The sequence below is a fragment of the Callorhinus ursinus genome, unplaced genomic scaffold, assembly GCF_003265705.2.
Source record: "Callorhinus ursinus isolate GAN/ISIS: 27379988/994484 unplaced genomic scaffold, GSC_fseal_2.0 scaffold55, whole genome shotgun sequence".
NCBI classification, from domain to species: domain Eukaryota; kingdom Metazoa; phylum Chordata; class Mammalia; order Carnivora; family Otariidae; genus Callorhinus; species Callorhinus ursinus.
This window is the reverse complement of record NW_027397117.1, coordinates 8,987,953-9,006,109: the sequence shown is the minus strand read 5'-3', so window position 1 is coordinate 9,006,109 and position 18,157 is coordinate 8,987,953. Positions and strand designations below refer to the sequence as shown.

The following is an 18,157-nucleotide window of genomic DNA, read 5'->3' as shown; positions in this document are numbered from 1 at the left end:
TGGTCCAAATTTTGAGTGTGCTTTGTTCATTAGCACCGGGCATCTCATCAGTGAAGAGAGTAGACAGGCCATATGGAGGAGGCACTTAACATGTCATGTTAAGATTGGACTTTTTCTTAGAGACCATAGGGATCCATTAAAGATTTTGGAGTAACAACCAAATGTGGTTGTTAGAAAATAACTTTGGTGGCAGCATGATGATGGATTGGATAGGAAGAGAAAGAGGAAGGCAGGAAATTAGCTAGGCACTATTAACTAAGATTTTTATGATTGCCGCACACTGGATTCAGCAATTTCCGTTGCAAGAGCCCAGATGATAACTGTGGAATTGAAGAGAAGGCACCCACAGATTCTTAGAAGGTAGAATCAGTGAGGTTTGTGATGACTGGTTTGATGTGGATGGTGAAAGAGTAAGAAGTTTTGATGAAAAAAACAAATCTGTTTTCGGGTGCATATAACGAGTCTATCTGGTTGAGCTGCTCTCTTGGAGGTGCGTAGCATCTAACGGGATAAAACTAGAAGACATCTGGAAATGAGCGTGGTGCTAAAAAGATGGATTTGGAAGCAGATAGGGAGCAAGACATTGAAGCTTTGTCAGGAGATAGTAGAGCAAAATAAAAAAAAAAAAATAAAGGGAACACAGTCCAGAAAGCCGAGTATCACCTTCACAGGTGGGCAGTGGAGGAGCTGCTAGAAGTGGAGAAATGAAGGGGCTACAGAGAGCGCCCATTCCTTCACCCAGCATGCAGGAACCAGGGGCCCAGGGGCTCTGAGGTGGTCCGAAATAAGCTGACTAAGCTTGTCTATGAACTGCTATGCATGGCACTGAGGGTGCAAAATGATGAAAGAGCTTGTCACATGGAAGGAAAACATGAAATTCCAGGAGAATAAGGTCAACAATCAAGGAAATCATCACCAGGGATGGATAATTCAGAAAACTAGATAAAAAGCTTTTAAAATATTATTGTTGTGGTAAAAAAAAATGTGTGACATTAAATTTACCATCTTAACCATTTTTAAGTGTACATACAGTTCAGTAGTGTTAGATATATACAGATCTCTATAACTTTTTCATCTTGCAAAACTGAAACTCTATACCCATTAGACACTAATTCCTCCTCCCTACTCCCCACCACCTGCTGTTATCTTTCTACTTAATGTTTCTATGATTTTTACTATTTTAGATACTTTATATGAGTGGAGTCATAAAATATTTGTACTTTTGTGACTGGTTTATTTCACTTAGCATATTGTTCTCAAGGTTCATCCAGTTATAGCATGTGAAGGAATTTCCTTGTTTTTTAAGCTGCATAATACTTCATTGTACGTATATACCTCATTTAAAAAATATTTTATTTATTTGAGAGAGAGGGAGAACAGAGAGAGAGAGTGAGAGGGAGAAGCAGGCTCCCCACTGAGCAGAGAGCCCGATGTGGGACTCCACCCCGGGGACCTTGGGATCATGACCTGAGCCAAAGGCAGACGCTTAACCGACTCAGTCACCCATACCTCATTTTTTTTTTGCCCATTCTTCTGTTGATGGACATTAGGGATATATACCCAGAAGTGGAATGCTAGGCCATATGGGATATTCTTCTTCAAACTCTTTGGTCACCTGACCACCTCAGACCCCCTGGGTCCCTGCACCATTTTTCATTCTCACTAGTGCACAGGGTTCCAACTTCCCTGCATTGTCACCAACACTTACTGTTCCTATTATTTTCACAGTCGCCATCCTAATGTGTGCGAAGTGATATCTCATGGTAGTTCTGATATGCATTTCTTTTATGATAAGTGATGTTGAGCATCTTTTCATATGCTTGTTGGCCGTTTGTATTTCTTCTTTGGAGAAATGTCTATTCAAGTCCTTTGGCCCCTTTAAAAATCAAATTATTTTGTTTTTATTGTTGAGTTTTAGGAGGTCCTTATATATTCTGGATATTAATTCCTCATCAGCTGCATGATTTGCAAATATCTTCTCCCATTCTGTAGGTTTCCTCTTCACTCTGTTCATTGTTTCTATTGATGCACAGAAGTTTTTAAGTTTGCTGTATTCCCATTTGTCTGTTTTTGTTTTTGTTGCCTGAGCTCATTCCATCCAGTTGCTCCATTCTGTGGTCTTGTTCAATAGGAAGCGTCTGCATTCTAGGCAGAAGGACGGAGGGAAGAGAAAAAGGAGGAGGGAGGGGTATGTGCCATATTTTGAGGAAGGTTCCCTGATGTGTCCAAATCTTATTTGGCCTCGTCTAGCTGCAAGAGAGACTTAGAAATATACTATTTATCATGGGCAGCCATATAAAATCAGAGTGTGTTTGATTACTACAGAACAGTGATTTTCAACTATGGCTGCACATTAGAAACATGTAGGAGCTTTAAAAATCCCAAGGCCCACAGAAGTCAGTTGCATTTCTATACACTGACAATGAAGCAACAGAAAGAGAAATCAAGGAATCAATCTCATTTACAATTGTACCAGAAACCATAAGATACCTAGGAATAAACATAACCAAAGGGGTAAAGTATCTGTACTCTGAAAAATATAGAACACTTATGAAAGAATTTGAAGAAGACACAAAGAAATGGAAAAACATTCCATGCGCATGGGTTGGAAGAACAAATATTGTTAAAATGGCTATACTACCCAAAGCAATCTACACATTTTCAATGTAATCCCTATCAAAATATCATCAACTTTTTTCACAGAAATGGAACAGAGAATGCTAAAATTTGTATGGAACCAGAAAAGACCCCGAAATAGCCAAAGGAATGTTGAAAAAGAAAACCAAAGCTGGTGACATCACAATTCCGGACTTCAAGCTGTATTATAAATCTGTAGTCATTAAGACAGTATGGTACTGGGGCGCCTGACTGGCTCAGTCATTACGTGTTCACCTTCAGCTCGGGTCATGATCCCAGGGTCCTGGGATGGAGCCCCACATAGGGCTCCCTGCTTGACGGGAAGCCTGCCTCTCCCTCTTCTACTCCCCCTGCTTGTGTTCCCTCTCTCGCTGCCTCTCTCTGCCAAATAAATAAATAAAATCTTTATTAGAAAAAAAAAAGACAGTATGGTACTGGCACAAAAACAGACCCATAGATCAATGGAACCGCATGGAGAACCCAGAAATGGACCCTCAACTCTATGGTCAACTAATGTTCAACAAAGCCGGAAAGAATATCTAATGGAAAAAAGACTGTCTCTTCAACAAATGGTTTTGGGAAAATTGGACAGGGATGTGCAGAAAAATGAAACTGGACCATTTTCTTATACCAACACAAAAAATAAACTCAAAAGGGATGAAAGACCTAAATGTGAGACAGGAATCCATCAAAATCCTAGAGGAGAACATAGGCAGCAGCCTCTTTGACCTCGGCCACAGCAACTTCTTGCTAGACATATCTCCAAAGGCAAGGGAATCAAAAGCAAAAATGAACTATGGGGACTTCATCAAGATAAAAAGCTTTTGCACAGCAAAGGAAACAGTCAACAAAACTAAGAGGCAACCCATGGAATGGGAGAAGATATTTGCAAATGTCTTATCAGATAAAGGGCTAGTATCCAAAACCTATAAAAAACTTACCAAACTCAACACCCAAAAAACAAATAATCCAGTCAAGAAATGGACAGAAGATATGAACAGACATTTCTCCAAACACGGCATACAAATGCCCAACAGACACGTGAAAAAGTGCTCAACATCACTCATCATCAGGGAACTACAAATCAAAACCACAGTGAGATACCACCTCACACAGGTCAGAATGGCTAAAATGAACAACTCAGGAAACAATAGATGTTGGCGAGGATGCAGAGAAAGGGGAACCCTCTTACACTGTTGGTGGGAATGCAAACTGGTACAGCCACTCTGAAAAGCAGTATGGAGTTTCCTCAAAAAGTTAAAAATAGAGCTACCCTACCACCCAGCAATTGCACTACTAGGTATTTATCCAAAGGATAAAAACAGGGATTTGAAGGGGCACATGCACCCCAGTGTTTATAGCAGCAATGTCCACAATAGCCAAAGTATGGAAGGAGCCCAGATGTCCATTGACAGATGAATGGATAAAGAAGATGTGGTATATATATACAATGGAATATTACTCAGCCATCACAAAGAATGAAATCTTGCCATTTGCAACGATGTGGATGGAACTAGAGGGTATTCTGCTAAGTGAAATAAGTCAGTCAGAGAAAGATAAATATCATATGATTTCACTCATATGTGGAATTTAAGAAACAAAACAGATGAACATAGGGGAAGGGACAAAAAAATAAAATAAGATGAAATCAGAGATAAACCATAAGAGACTCTTAACTATAGGAAACAAACTAAGGGCTGCTGGAGAGGAGGTGGGTGGGGAGCTGGGGTACCTGGGTGATGGGCATTAAGGAGGGCACTTGGTGTAATGAGTACTGGGTGTTATATGCAACTGATGAATCACTAAACTCTACCTCTGAAATTAATAATACACTGTATGTTAATTAATTGATTTTAAATAAAAAAATCCCAATGCACAGCCTGCACCGAGACCAAATAAATCAGAATTGCTGGGGATAGGTTATGGGTATTGGTATTTAATGAAACCCCCTAGGAAGTTCCAATGTGCAGGCAAGGGTCGAGAACCTCTGCTTTAGAAAGTTTATCAGGGAGAAGCCAGCAATGTTTGCCCAGCTACTGATTATAGACCTCAGCCCATTGGAGTTGGCTTGAGCCCCATCCAAAATTTAATAAATCTAAATCCAGGGTTGGGAAGGATGGGGCTAGAGAATCTGAATTTGTAAATAAGTTTCTCAGGTGATTTTTGTTTTCTTTCCCATTTGACACATTTGGAAAGATAAAAAGATATTTTCTGTTCTTGATTTGTCTAGATGAGTAGTCCTTTTCTTTCAATGAACAAATGTTCATTGAACACTTACTATATGCCAGAGTCTATTCTAGTTGATAGAGGTATATCAGTCAAAAAAGAGACAAAGATTCATGTCCCCATGGAGCTTACATCATGGCAGAGGGATGATCAACAAATCTAGTAGATAGGTAAGGTATATTAAAGTTGATAAGTGTTTTGGGAAAAAAAGAAAAACTTGAGTAGGGTAAGAGAATCATTCATGCAAGACAAAGTCATGGCTTCCCAAAGATGCCTATGTCCTAATGCCTGGGACCTGTGAATATTTTACCTTAAATAGCAAAAGGCACTTTGCAGATATGATTAAGGAGTTAATATGAAGAGATTATCCTGGATTATCTGGGTCAACCCAATGCAATCACAAGGGTCCTATTAAGGGGAAGAGGGAGGGAGGAGAGTCATAGTTGGAAAAGGAGATATGGATGGCAATGGAAGCAGGGCTGAGAGAGATCTGAAGATGCCACAGTGCTGACTTTGAAGATGGAGGGGCCATGCAGGGGGGCTTCTCGAAGCTGGAAAAGGCAAGGAAACAGATTCTTTCTGGAGCCTCCAGAAGGAATGCAACCCTGTTGACACCTTGATTTTATTCCTATAAGACTTAATTTGGATTTTTGACCTCCAGAAGATAATAAATATGTAAGATAATAAATTTGTGTCATTTTAAGCCACTATATATATGATAATTTGTTACAGCAGCAATTAGAAATTAATAGTGGGAATGGGAACAGAGAACAATATAAAATAGAGTGGGTTGGCCTCAATGAAGCGGACATTGAGCAATGGCTTGCAGGAGGTGAAGGAGCGGCCAAGGGGCTAATTGGGGCAAAAGCATTTCAGGCAGAAGGAACAGAGTAAAGGCCCTAAGAGCTGTCTGGTGTGTCTGAGGTTCAGGGAGGTGGCCAGCAGAATAGAGAGAGTGAGGGAGAAGTAGGGGAGGAGGCCAGAAGATTGATAAGCATGGGTCAGTGAAGATCATGTGAGCCATTGGAGGTCATTGCCTGGACTTCGGCTTTTACGTGGAGATGGTAATTACAGGAGGGTTCTGAGCAGAGAAGTGACATAGTCTGTGTTCTGATTTAAAAGGATCCTCTGGCTGCTGAGTTGAAAAGAGACTGCAGGGCGCCTGGGTGGTTCAGTTGGTTAGGCAGCTGCCTTCACTCAGGTCGTGATCCCGGGGTCCTGGGAACGAGCCATGCGTTGGGCTTCCTGCTCAGCGGGGAGTCTGTTCTCCCTCTACCCCTCCCCCCCGCTCATTCTCTCTCTCTCTCTCTCTCTCTCTCTCAAATAAAATCTTTAAAAGAAAAGAAAAGGTACTGTAGGAAAATTTTGAGTAGAAGCAGGGAGACCATAGCAGCATCTGGGTGGGACATGACAGTGGTTCTGCCCCGGGTCAGAGAAGTGGTCAGATCCTGGATACTTCTTGAAGATCAACAGGATTTCCTTCCTGAGGGACTAGACGTGGGGTGTGAGGAAAGATGGGGCCAAGGTCGAGTTTTAGTCTTGTGAAATTCTTAAATGATTTTTGAAAATAAAACCATCTTTCCCAAGCCCACCAACTACAGGAAGCTAGATTAAAGAAATCTCAGGTCAGATCTCTTTGGCTTTGCGCCCTTGTAACACTAAAGCCATGCAATCGGGTTTGTGATGCTAAGGCTAGGAGATCTCCACATAGTTGATTAAATTTATTTCATCATTCTTGATAATCTCATATATATGTGGTTTGGGGGATTCTCTGTTATAACATCTCATTGATTTTTCCCTCTCAGTTCTGATTAATGAGGAAATGAAATGAAGTTGTTTGCATACTTTATCCAAGATTGGTGTCATACTGGCTAAATCAAATCAATACTTGAGCAAATGTGAAATTACAGCTTCTTTAGCGTGGAACATTCTGGGTATCATTATTGAAGAAGATGTCAATTAAAAACTAGTCTTTAAAAAACAGCTGCTATCAGGGTGCCTGGGTGGCTCAGTCGGTTGAGCATCTCTCAGGGTCCTGTGATCGATCCCAGCTCAGGCTTGGTGGGGCATCTGCTTCTCCCTCTGCCCCTCCCCCCAACTCGTGCACACTCTCTCTCAAATAAAAAAAATCTTAAAAAAAAAAAAACAGCTGCTAGGGGCGCGCCTGGGTGGCTCAGTCGTTAAGCGTCTGCCTTCGGCTCAGGTCATGATCCCAGAGTCCTGGGATCGAGCCCCACATCGGGCTCTCTGCTCAGCAGGAAGCCTGCTTCTCCCTCTCCCACTCCCCCTGCTTGTGTTCCCTCTCTCACTGTGTCTCTCTCTGTCAAATAAATAAAATCTTAAAAAAAAAAAAAAACAGCTGCTATCATTTCAATTACTTGCTTATTTAGGCACTTTGAATTTTTTCATTGGAAGGCACAATAAAGAAAGTAGACTACTGACATTTGTAATGGATTTAGCATTCATAATTTGACTCTGCCTGACTGCCTTCCAGAGTTGTAGTTTTGCTACTGAAGTTTCAGAAGCCACTCAGCTAATGACTTAGCTAACCAGCCACCCAGCATTACACCTCAGTGCTCTTTTGTTTTTCTCTACTCCTCCTCAAACTTGGTCACAAGTGATAAAAACTTGCGTTGCTTTTTTTTTAAGATTTTATTTATTTATTTGAGAGAGAGAGCACAGAGGTAGAAGCAAATTCCCTGCTGAGCAGAAAGCCCGACGTGGGACTTGATCCCAGGACCCTGAGATCATGACCTGAGCCAAAAGCAGATGCTTAACAAACTGAGCCACCCAGGAGCCCGCCTTTTTTTTTTTTTTTAGATTTTATTTATTTATTTTATTTGAGAGAGAGAGAGAGAGAGTGTGTGTGCAAGCATGGGGAGGGGCAGAGGTAGAAAGAGAATCTCAAGCAGAGTCCATGCCAAGGGTGGAGCCCGACTCAGGGCTTGCTCTCACCACCCTGAGATCATGACCTGAGCCAAAACCAAGAGTCAGACGCTTAATCGATTGAGCCACCCACGAGCCCAAATTTGCTTTGATTTTTTTTAAGATTTTATTTATTTATTTGAGAGAGAGAGAATGAGAGATCGAGAGCACGAGAGGGAAGAGGGTCAGAGGGAGAAGCAGACTCCCCGCTGAGCAGGGAGCCCGATGGGGGACTTGATCCCAGAACCCTGGGATCATGTCCTGAGCCGAAGGCAGATGCTTAACCAACTGAGTCGCCCAGGCACCCCTGTTCATTCATTGTTGATGGACATTTGGTTTATTTCCACTTTTGGACTACTGTGAAAAATGTTGCTATGAACATTCATGTACAAATTTTTGTGTGGACATATGTTTTCATTTCTCTTTTTTTTTCTTTTTTCAAGATTTTATTTATTTATTTGAGAGAGAGAGAGAGAGAATGAGAGAGAGAACACGAGAGGGGGGAGGGTCAGAGGGAGAAGCAGACTCCCTGCTGAGCAGGGAGCCCGAAGCGGGACTCGATCCTGGGACTCCAGGATCATGACCTGAGCCGAAGGCAGTTGCTTAACCAACTGAGCCACCCAGGTGCCCTGTTTTCATTTCTCTTGGGTATAAACCCAGGAGTGCAACTGTTGCATCATATGGTGACTGTATATTTAACCTTTGGAAAAACTGCCAGACTGTTTTCCTAAGTGGTTACACCCCCACCAGCAATGTATCAGGGTTCCAGTTCCTCCACATCTTCACCAAATTATTATTTGTCTTTTTTATTATAGTAATCCTAGCAGTGTGAAGTGATAAAGCATGTTTGTTTGTTTGTTTGTTTGTTTTTTCAATTAATCACAATGGGGGGTGCCGGGGTGGCTCAGTTGGTTCAGCATCTGAATCTTGATTTCAGCTCAGGTCATGGTCTCGGAGTTGTGAGATCAAGCCCAGCATGGGGCTCTGCACTGTACATGGAGACTGCTTGGGGTTTTCTCTCTCCTCCTTCTGCCTCACTCCCCCCACTCATGCTCACTCTCTCTCATGCTCTCTTCCTTTAAAAAAAAGACAAAACAAAAAAACAAACTCTCAATCACAATGGGAATTTAGTTATTTAATGCAGCCACTAATCTAATGTCACCAATAAAATCTAAGCAGTTATTTCACAAAACCAGGGTTATAACCAGTAGACATGTGTTAATAATCTATACAGCTTAACATTACACCAGAAAAGGAGTTGAATATGAAATTTCCCTTGATTTTTGGTGGTCATCAAATTTCATGGCACAGATTACCAATAAAATTGTAAAAAACAGATTTTAAATATTTTCAATAAAATGGTAGAAATTTAATGAGCCTTTTAGTTTTCTTTCTTTTTTTTTTGGTTTTGTTTTTTGAAAGATTTTATTTATTTATTTGACAGAGAGAGACACAGTGAGAGAGAGATCACGAGCAGGGGGGGAGGGGTAGAGGGAGAAGCAGGCTTCCCACTGAACAAGGAGCCTGATGTGGCACTTGATCCCAGGACCCCGGGATCATGACCTGAGCCAAAGGCAGAGGCTTAACCGACTGAGCCACCCAGGAGCCCGAGCCTTTTAGTTTTCATATCGGGCTGAAAATTTAAAACATCAAGCTGGCCCCAATCTGTAAACAAATGACAGATAAATATTTACAATGACTGGTCAGTTTATTCAATTATAATAGTACTGGAGGACTACTCACCGCTGGCAAAAAAGCAAACAAAAAAAACACCCTTTGGGGTTAATTTCTCAATGCAAACAAGTATGTGTAAATACTGTGATAATATAAACTTGGAATCAAGATGATGATGAAAAATAACACACAAGTCAATTTTATTTCTGATCTGTCTTCATAAAGCCTTCTGGCACCAAACACCCAACACTGTTCCTCAATAAAACTAAATTAAGAAGAGTAAAATGACTCTACTTGCTGACATTCTTCTACAGAATTATCTTTCACTAGGGCAAGGCTCAAGCTGCATTAATTTGCTTCTCTAGAGTGTGATTAGCAGAGCACCAAATTTATAAACTTATAGGACCGCTCAAATGCTGAACACACTTTTCAAATAGAAGCAAACATCCTCCCGCCCAGTTCCCAGTTCCATGTGTCATGTTATTCTTGAAACTTACGTGGCTACCAATAATAGAAGAATTAGGGAAGCTTTGAACATACCTTGTACTTTTTGTCAAGGCTAAAGTGCAAAATATTTCCATATTTTAATAGGAAAAAACATCAAACATACATAATAAAGGAACTGAAGTGACAGTAAAGCTTAAAAAAAAAAAAGCCTCCTGGGTGGCTCAGTCAGCTAAGAGTCTGCCTTTGGCTCAGGTCATGATCCCAGGGTCCTGGGATGGAGTCCCACACTGGAATCCCAGCTCAGCTGGAGTCTGCTTCTCCCTCTCCCTCTGTGTGCACACTCACTCTCCCTATCTCTTTCAAATAAATAAATAAAATCTTTAAAAAAATAAATATATACTTGAAGACTACAGAAGACCAATTTAATTTTTCTTTCTTAAGTGAAATCTGTAAGTGAACCAAATTTTCCTAGAACTTGACATTTTGTTTTGTTTTTTTCTAAAGATTTTATTTATTTATTTGACAGAGAGAGACACAGTGAGAGAGGGAACACAAGCAGGGGGAGTGGGAGAGGGAGAAGCAGGCTTCCCGCACAGCAGGGAACCTGATGCAGGGCTTGATCCCAGGACTCTGGGATCATGACCTGAGCCCAAGGCAGACGCTTAATGACTGAGCCACCCAGGCGCCCCTTGTTTGTTTTCTTTTTCCCAGGATCAGAAATTCCAAAATTTGAGGGGAAAAAATGGAAAAAAAAATAACATTGTGTGACAAATGGACATTAAGTTCATAAAGAATCTTTTTTAAAAAATGAGATATTATGGAAGAAAATACCATGAAAATAATAATAATATGAAAATGGCTTTTTAGGCACACTAAATTTGAGCCTTGATCTTCATGAAGATACTATAGCTTATATAGGAAACTATAAATATATAAGACTCCAGGAAAAAAAGTCAAAATACATATTATTTAACATTCTGTAGGCCTAGAAAACTTTTGAGGGGAGGAAAAAGGATAGCCAACTGAAACTTCACTTAAGAATACAGAACTATGGGGCACCTGGGTGGCTCAGTTGGTTAAGCGACTGCCTTCAACTCAAGTCATGATCCTGGAGTCCCAGGATCGAGTCCCACATCGGGCTCCCCGCTCGACGAGGAGTCTGCTTCTCCCTCTGACCCTCTTCCCTCTTGTGTACTCTATCTCTCATTCTCTCTCTCTCAAATAAATAAATAAAATCTTAAAAAAAAAATACAGAACTATGGGGGTGCCTGGCTGTCCTAGTCGGTAGAGCATGTGACTCTTGATTTCAGGGTTGTGAGTTCAAGCCCCGTGTTGGATGTAGAGATTACTTAAAAATGAAATCTTAAAAAAAAAAAAAAGAATACAGAACTATGAAAAATTGCTGGGTCAAAAGGGTGCTCCAAATGGAATCATAGTTTGTGAAATCATACAACTTAAATATATTTTTTAAAAGGAAAGAAAAAGTACCAGATAATTACACTTCCTTCCAAAAAGGAAATCTTAAATTAAGAGGAAAATCTTCTAATAGTGTAAATGAGCCTGGCTCAGAAAGCAAACCGAACCATGTATCCAAGATTCTATCCATAAAAGTAAAGACATTACATCTTTAATATTAAGGAAATTGGCTATAAAAAAGTTCATTCTCAGACATGGTTTTAGTAAAAGCTCATTTGTGCTCCTTTGTGGGTGCATAATAAGGTTCCATGGGTTTGTGCACTTTCCAGTATTACTCACCGACCAATTCCAAAGAAAAGGAGCCATTTAATACAGTGAACTGCCCACTGGCTGTTGTTATGTAAACGGTATATTACTGCTTCCCACTGGCTGTGTCGAGGTTCATCTGGTTTGGTTTTCCTTTGCTCTGAAGTTCTTCTGAAGCTGACCTCACAGCCAGATACTTGGATAAGTGATCAACAGCGGCATAGTCTTGTCTGTGCACTATCATCTTTTTCTGTGAGTATGGGATGACGCCTGAATCCTTAGTCAGTTTCACTAGCACCATCCAGTACTGGATCGATTGCCACTGTTGCATTGCTGTTATCAAGCTCACGCCAGGAATCATCAGATGTTTTGGTCTGCTTGGTACTAGGTCCTGTCTCCACCGTCTTCTGCTCCACTCCCGTTTTCAATCTGCTGTTTCTTGCCTCGCTGTAATCTGTAGTCCTTCCTCAGTGCTCTCACTGAGTGCTTGCTGATTATCATGCTTGTGGATCCTGGCTAGTACTCTCTCGATGAACTTCATACTGATCACAACTTGGATAAATTTTGCTGATGAGTGCATCGAAGTTTGGGTCTGGCCTTAGTGATCTTTCAGAAACTAGCTTTTTCTGACAGGTAGGGCATTCTTTGTTTTAAAGATTTATTGATTTATTTATTTTAGAGAGAGAATGAGCAGGGAGGGACAGAGGGAGAAGGAGAGAGAGAATCCCAAGCAGACTCCATGCTGAGCGTGGAGCCTGACTTGGGGCTCAATCTCATGACCCTGAGATCAAGACCTGAGCCAAAACCAAGAGTCAGACACTGAGCCAACTGCGCCACCCAGGCGCTCCAGGACAATCTTTATTGCCATTTCCAAGGGCTGTAATAGTGCAATCTGCACAAAAACGATGTAAACACTCCTTTGCAGTCATGGTGTTCTTCAACATATCCAAACAAATTGGGCACATTAATTCACTATGTAGACTTGGAGATGAGATCACAATTTCTAAGCCATCCACTATTGCCTCTTGAGGTGTTCATTGTAATTCATACAAACTGAGTTCCCACGTTCTGCTTATGGTTGAGTTCCATTTGTCTGCATAGTGTGAGACCTCGCAGCTCCTGCTCCAGCCCAGGACTTGCTGGCCACAGCCAGACCCAGATTCAGGTATGAGCCTCCCAGTATCAAAACATATTTCTTAATGAAAAATGGCCTGAAATGAAAGTTAGTGCTAGATCTGGATACTGAAATTTAGGAAAAGCTAAGAGGCATCTACTCATTTTTCAGCCAGAAGACTATTTTATAACTGACTTTCAAATCCTGTATCTACAGGAATCATTAAGAGTCTGAAGGATCTTGCTCGCTGAGGGCACATCTACTTTGGCACCAGTCATAGCAGTCACAAAATCCCCATAGCATCAATTTCACTGTCCAAATTACAGAAAAGTACCACAAAAAATATCACAGCACCATCTAAAAATGGTTTCAGACTGTTTTTAAAGCATTCTCCGGTATAATATTTTAGCACAGCTGAGATATTTGGAGAATCCCTTGGAAGTCTGTGATAAAGGAATGTTTACTCAGCCTAATCATGGAATGTGACCAGTATTTTTCAGTTTACTCAGCCTAATCACTAAATGATTAATAATACAAATCATTTCTATACCTCTAGGTATATGTGTAATTTCGAACATGGCAGATCCTTAAGGCAGACTGTGAAGAAGGGAGACTGAATGTTCTCCCTCTGCTGTGAACAAATCTGCCAGACAGATGAGCTGGAGAAGGTCATTCAGCCTCTCCGAGCTACAGTTTCTCATTTGGGTTCAGAATTAAATATCTCTAAGGTTCTTTCCAATGTAAAGAGAATGCTATTTGCTGTTCAAAGACCTGGATTTTAGTCCTGGCTTTGCCAGTTATTAGCTGTGTGACCTTGGGCAAATTATAAAACCTCTTTCAACTTCTGACTTCTCACTTGTAAAATGGAGATAATAACACTTCCCAGGTTATTCCGAGGGCCAAATAAACCAATATATGGGATAATACTTTCTAATAAATCATGAGGTAATAAATTAATGCAGAGGTATCAGTTTTTATTTTTAAGAGTAGCTGATCATAGGGGTGCCTGGGTTGCTCAGTGGGTTGTCAGTCAGATGTTTATCTGACTCTTGGTTTTGGCTCAGGTCATGAGCTCAGGTGTGTGAAATAGAGCCCCGTGGCGGACTTTGTGTGCTCAATGCAGACCTGCTTGAGATTCTCTCTCTCCCTCTGCCCCTCCCCCGCTTGTGCTCTCTAAATAAATAAATAAATAAATAAATAAATAAATAAATAAAATCTTTTTAAAAAAGAGTAACTGATCATAAAGCAAAACAAAATAAAACAGTTTTTATTTTTGGTTTTGGTGTCTTCAAAAGTCACGAAAACAGGAAAATTATAAATGTACTTACTGGGCCTTTATAGCAACAGGCACTTAGTTTAAAATATTCATGACTTATAATATATAAAATGCTGCACTCTGGGAATGCTTGGCCATGGTGAAGGAATAGAGCCTATCAGTTCTGATACAGAGGAGCACTAAGCCAACACTAAGGAGCAGTGGGCTTATTGGTTTCCAGCAAAGGCACAAAACACAACATATCAGGTAGCCATGAAACACTTTGCTTCTTGGGACCTAAAAAAAATCATACTTTTCCCTGGGGGCAATCCCTAAAGATTCAAATTATATACAACAATTTTGATGGACTCTAGAGTGTGTGGGGGAGTGGAGGGAGGGATAACTTTAAGTAAAAAGAAATCTGCTTAACTATTCCATGACCTGAGTAATTTAGGCATGCAATGCATTGAAATGAAGTTGGAAGTCCCAGTACCATGGACTGATATTCTTGGTAACGCATTTTCTTCTACCAAGAGTGTGTAGACTGTTCCATGGGATCCCAGTATTCTTTAGAAGCTGCAGCAGAGCCAGGAGGCAATTCCCAAGGGTTATTAGAGTTTGGATATATGTGTTGGGTGGGATTATATAATATTGTATCTGTCTGAGATATATGATTATTAATTCATTTCAATTCGTTATTGAGTTATCGACTAATTGATTCAGCCTTTAGTGGGGGCCTACTGTGTGCTAGGCTTTGTGCCAGGAGCTGGAAGCACAAAGTTTAGTAGGACTGGTCTTGATTTCAACTAGCTCATAGTGTGATGCAGGACAATGATATAAAAACAGATACTGTGCTTCTAACTCAAGGTGTTAACTGCATACGTCTGGATTCTACCCCTTCTGTTTATTCTTTCTGAGTCTCCGTTTTCTCATCTGTGAAAGGCAAGTAATAACACTTCCCTTACAGTATGTGCATAGTTGTTTGTGTAGATCCTGGTTTCTGATGTGTTCTCGTTCCCCTCCCGCACACGGAGAATTGTTTGGTGATGGGAGAAGGCTGTGCTCTCTTTTGGAGGGTCCGATTCCATATAGCTTTTCAGGTTACAAGGAAAAGCTGGGCAACCTAAAGACTGGGAGACTTCTTGGAAGGAATTCTAGTATCCAACCAGCTACTCTCTCTTTCTTGGGGTCTTTTTTTTTTTTTTTAAGATTTTATTTATTTGTTTGAGAGAGAGAGAGCATGAGAGGGGGGAGGGTCAGAGGGAGAAGCAGACTCCCTGCTGAGCAGGGAGCCCGATGCGGGACTCGATCCTGGGACTCCAGGATCATGACCTGAGCCGAAGGCAGTTGCTTAACCAACTGAGCCACCCAGGCGCCCTTTCTTGGGGTCTTTATTTCTCTCTCTGATTTCCATCATCAGCCTTTCTTTGGGTTTTGATTGGATCCGTTAGTCACCATCCAATGGAAGACCCACAACTGAAAGACTCAGATAGGAGAAGACTCACCATCCAATATAAAAGACCCACCAAAGGTAAAGACTCTGGCCTAGAGAAGTCTGTCCAGCATAGCTAGACATTTTCTTTTCAAAGGCCAATATGAATAAAGGCTGATATTTTTCTTTCTTTGTAAGTTTTTTTTTCAAGATTTTATTTATTTATTTGACAGAGAGACACAGTGAGAGAGGGAACACAAGCAGGGGGAGTGGGAGAGGGAGATGCAGGCTTCCCACTGAGCAGGGAGCCTGATGCAGGGCTCAATCCTAGGTGACCTGAGTTGAAGACAGACGCTTAACGACTGAGCCACCCAGGTGCCCCTCTTTGTAAGTTTTTATTTTAATTCCATTCAGTATTATATTAGTTGCATGTATACAATATAGTAATTCAACTCTTCCATACATCACCCTGTGCTCCTCACAACAAGTGTACTCCTTAATCTCCATCACCTTTTAACCCGTCCAGCCAGCCACCTACCCTCTGGTAACCCATCAGTTTGTTCTCTATAATTAAGAGCTTCTTTCTTGCCTTTTTTTTTTTTTTAAAGATTTTATTTATTTATTTAATTGACAGAGAGAGAGAGAGACAGCGTGAGAGGGAACACAAGCAGGGGGAGTGGGAGAGGGAGAAACAGGCTTCTGGCTGATCAGGGAGCCTGATGCAGGGCTCGATCCCAGGACCCTGGGATCATGACCTGAGCCAAAGGCAGTTGCTTAACCAACTGAGCCACCCAGGCACCCCAAGCCTGTTTCTTGCTTTGTCTCTCTCATAAAGTAAAGGGAAACCTTTACTTGTTTGTTTTGTTTCTTAAATTCCACATATGAGTGAAATCATATGGTATTTGTCTTTCTCTGACTGATTTATTTCGCTTAGCATAATACTCTCTAGCTCCATCCATGTCATTACAAATGACAAGATTTCATTCTTTTGTATGGCTGAGTAATATTCCACTACATATATATACCACATCTTCTTTATGCATTAATCAGCTGATGGACATTTGGGCTCTACATAACTTGGCTATTGTAGATAATGCTGCTATAAACATCAGGGTGCATTTATCCCTTTGAATTAGTATTTTTGTATTTTTTGGGTAAATACCTAGTAGTGCAATTGCTGGATTATAAGGTAGTTCTATTTTTAACTTTCTGAGGAACCTCCATACTATTTTCCAGAGTGGCTGCATTGCCACATCCTCGCCAATACCTCTTTACTTGTGTGTTGATTTTAGCCATGCTGACAGGTGTGAGGTGATACCTCATTGTAGTTTTGATTTGTATTTCCCTGATGATGAGTGATGTTGAGCATCTTTTTGTGTGTCTGTTGGCCATCTGTATGTACTCTTTGGAGAAATGTCTGGTCATGTCTTCTGACAGTTTTTAAACTAGACTATTCATTTTTTGGGTGTAGAGTTGTGCAAATTCTTTATATATTTTGGATACTAACCCTATAGCAGATATGTCCTTTGCAAATATCTTCTCCCATTCTGTAGGTCGCCTTTAGTTTTGTTGATTGTTTCCTTCACTGTGCAGAAGCTTTTTATTTTGATAAAGTCCCAATAGTTTATTTTGCTTTTATTTCCCTTGCCTCAGAAGACATATCTAGAAAAATGGCTGCAATGGCCGATGTCAAAGAGGTTGCTGACTGTGTTTCCCTCTAGGATTTTAATGGTTTCCTGTCTCACGTTTAGGTATTTAATCCATTTTGAATTTATTTTTATGTATGGTGTAAGAAAGTGATCCAGTTTCATTCTTTCTCATGTTGCAGTCCAATTTTCCCAACACCACTTGTTGAAGAAATTGTCTTTTTCCCATTAGATATTCTTTCCTGCTTTGTGGAAGATTAATTGGCTTTATAATTGCAGGTTTATATCTGTATTTTCTGTTTTATTCTATTGATCTGTATGTCCATTTTTGTGCCAGTATCATACCGTTTTGATTCTTACAGCTTTGTAATAGAACTTAAGTCTGGAATTGTGATGCCTCCAGCTTTGCTTTTCTTTTCCAAGGTTGTTTTGGCTATTCAGGGTCTTTTGCGTTTCCATACAAATTTTAGGATTGTTTGTTCTATTTCTGTGAAAAATGCTGTTGGTATTTTGATAGGGGTTGCATTAAATGTGTAGATTGCTTTGGGTAGTAGGGACATTTTAACAATATTTGTTCTTCCAATCCATGAGCATGAAATGTTTTTCCATTCTTTGGTGTCTACTTCAATTTCTTTCATCAGTGTTTTATAGTTTTCAGAGTATGGGTCTTTCATCTCTTTGGTTAGGTTTATTCTAGGCATCTTATTATTTTGGATGCAATTGCAAAATGAGATTTTCTTAATTTCTTTTATTGGTGTAGAAAAGTGTAACAGATTTGTGTGCATTGATTTTGTATCCTATAACTTAATGAATTCATTTACAGTTCTAACAGTTTTTTGGTGTAGTCTTTGGGTTTTCTATATAGAATAGCATGTCATCTGCAAATAGTGAAATGTTTACTTCTTCCTTACCGATTTGAATGTCCTTTATTTCTTTTTGTGGTCTGATTGCTGTGGCTAGAACTTCTAGTACTACGTTGAATAAAAGTGGTGAGTGGACAGCCTTGTCTTCTTCCTGACCTCAGGGGAAAAGCTCTCAGTTTTCCCCAATTGAATATGATATCTGTTGTGTGTTTTTCA

At 40.4% G+C, this 18,157-nt stretch overlaps 1 pseudogene; it reads right to left on the bottom strand.

Annotated features, from left to right (window-relative positions):
• Nucleotides 1-11,596: 11,596 nt before the first annotated feature.
• Nucleotides 11,597-12,730, bottom strand: LOC112817402 (E3 ubiquitin-protein ligase RING2-like; annotated as a pseudogene).
• Between the last annotated feature and the right edge of the window lie 5,427 nt (nucleotides 12,731-18,157).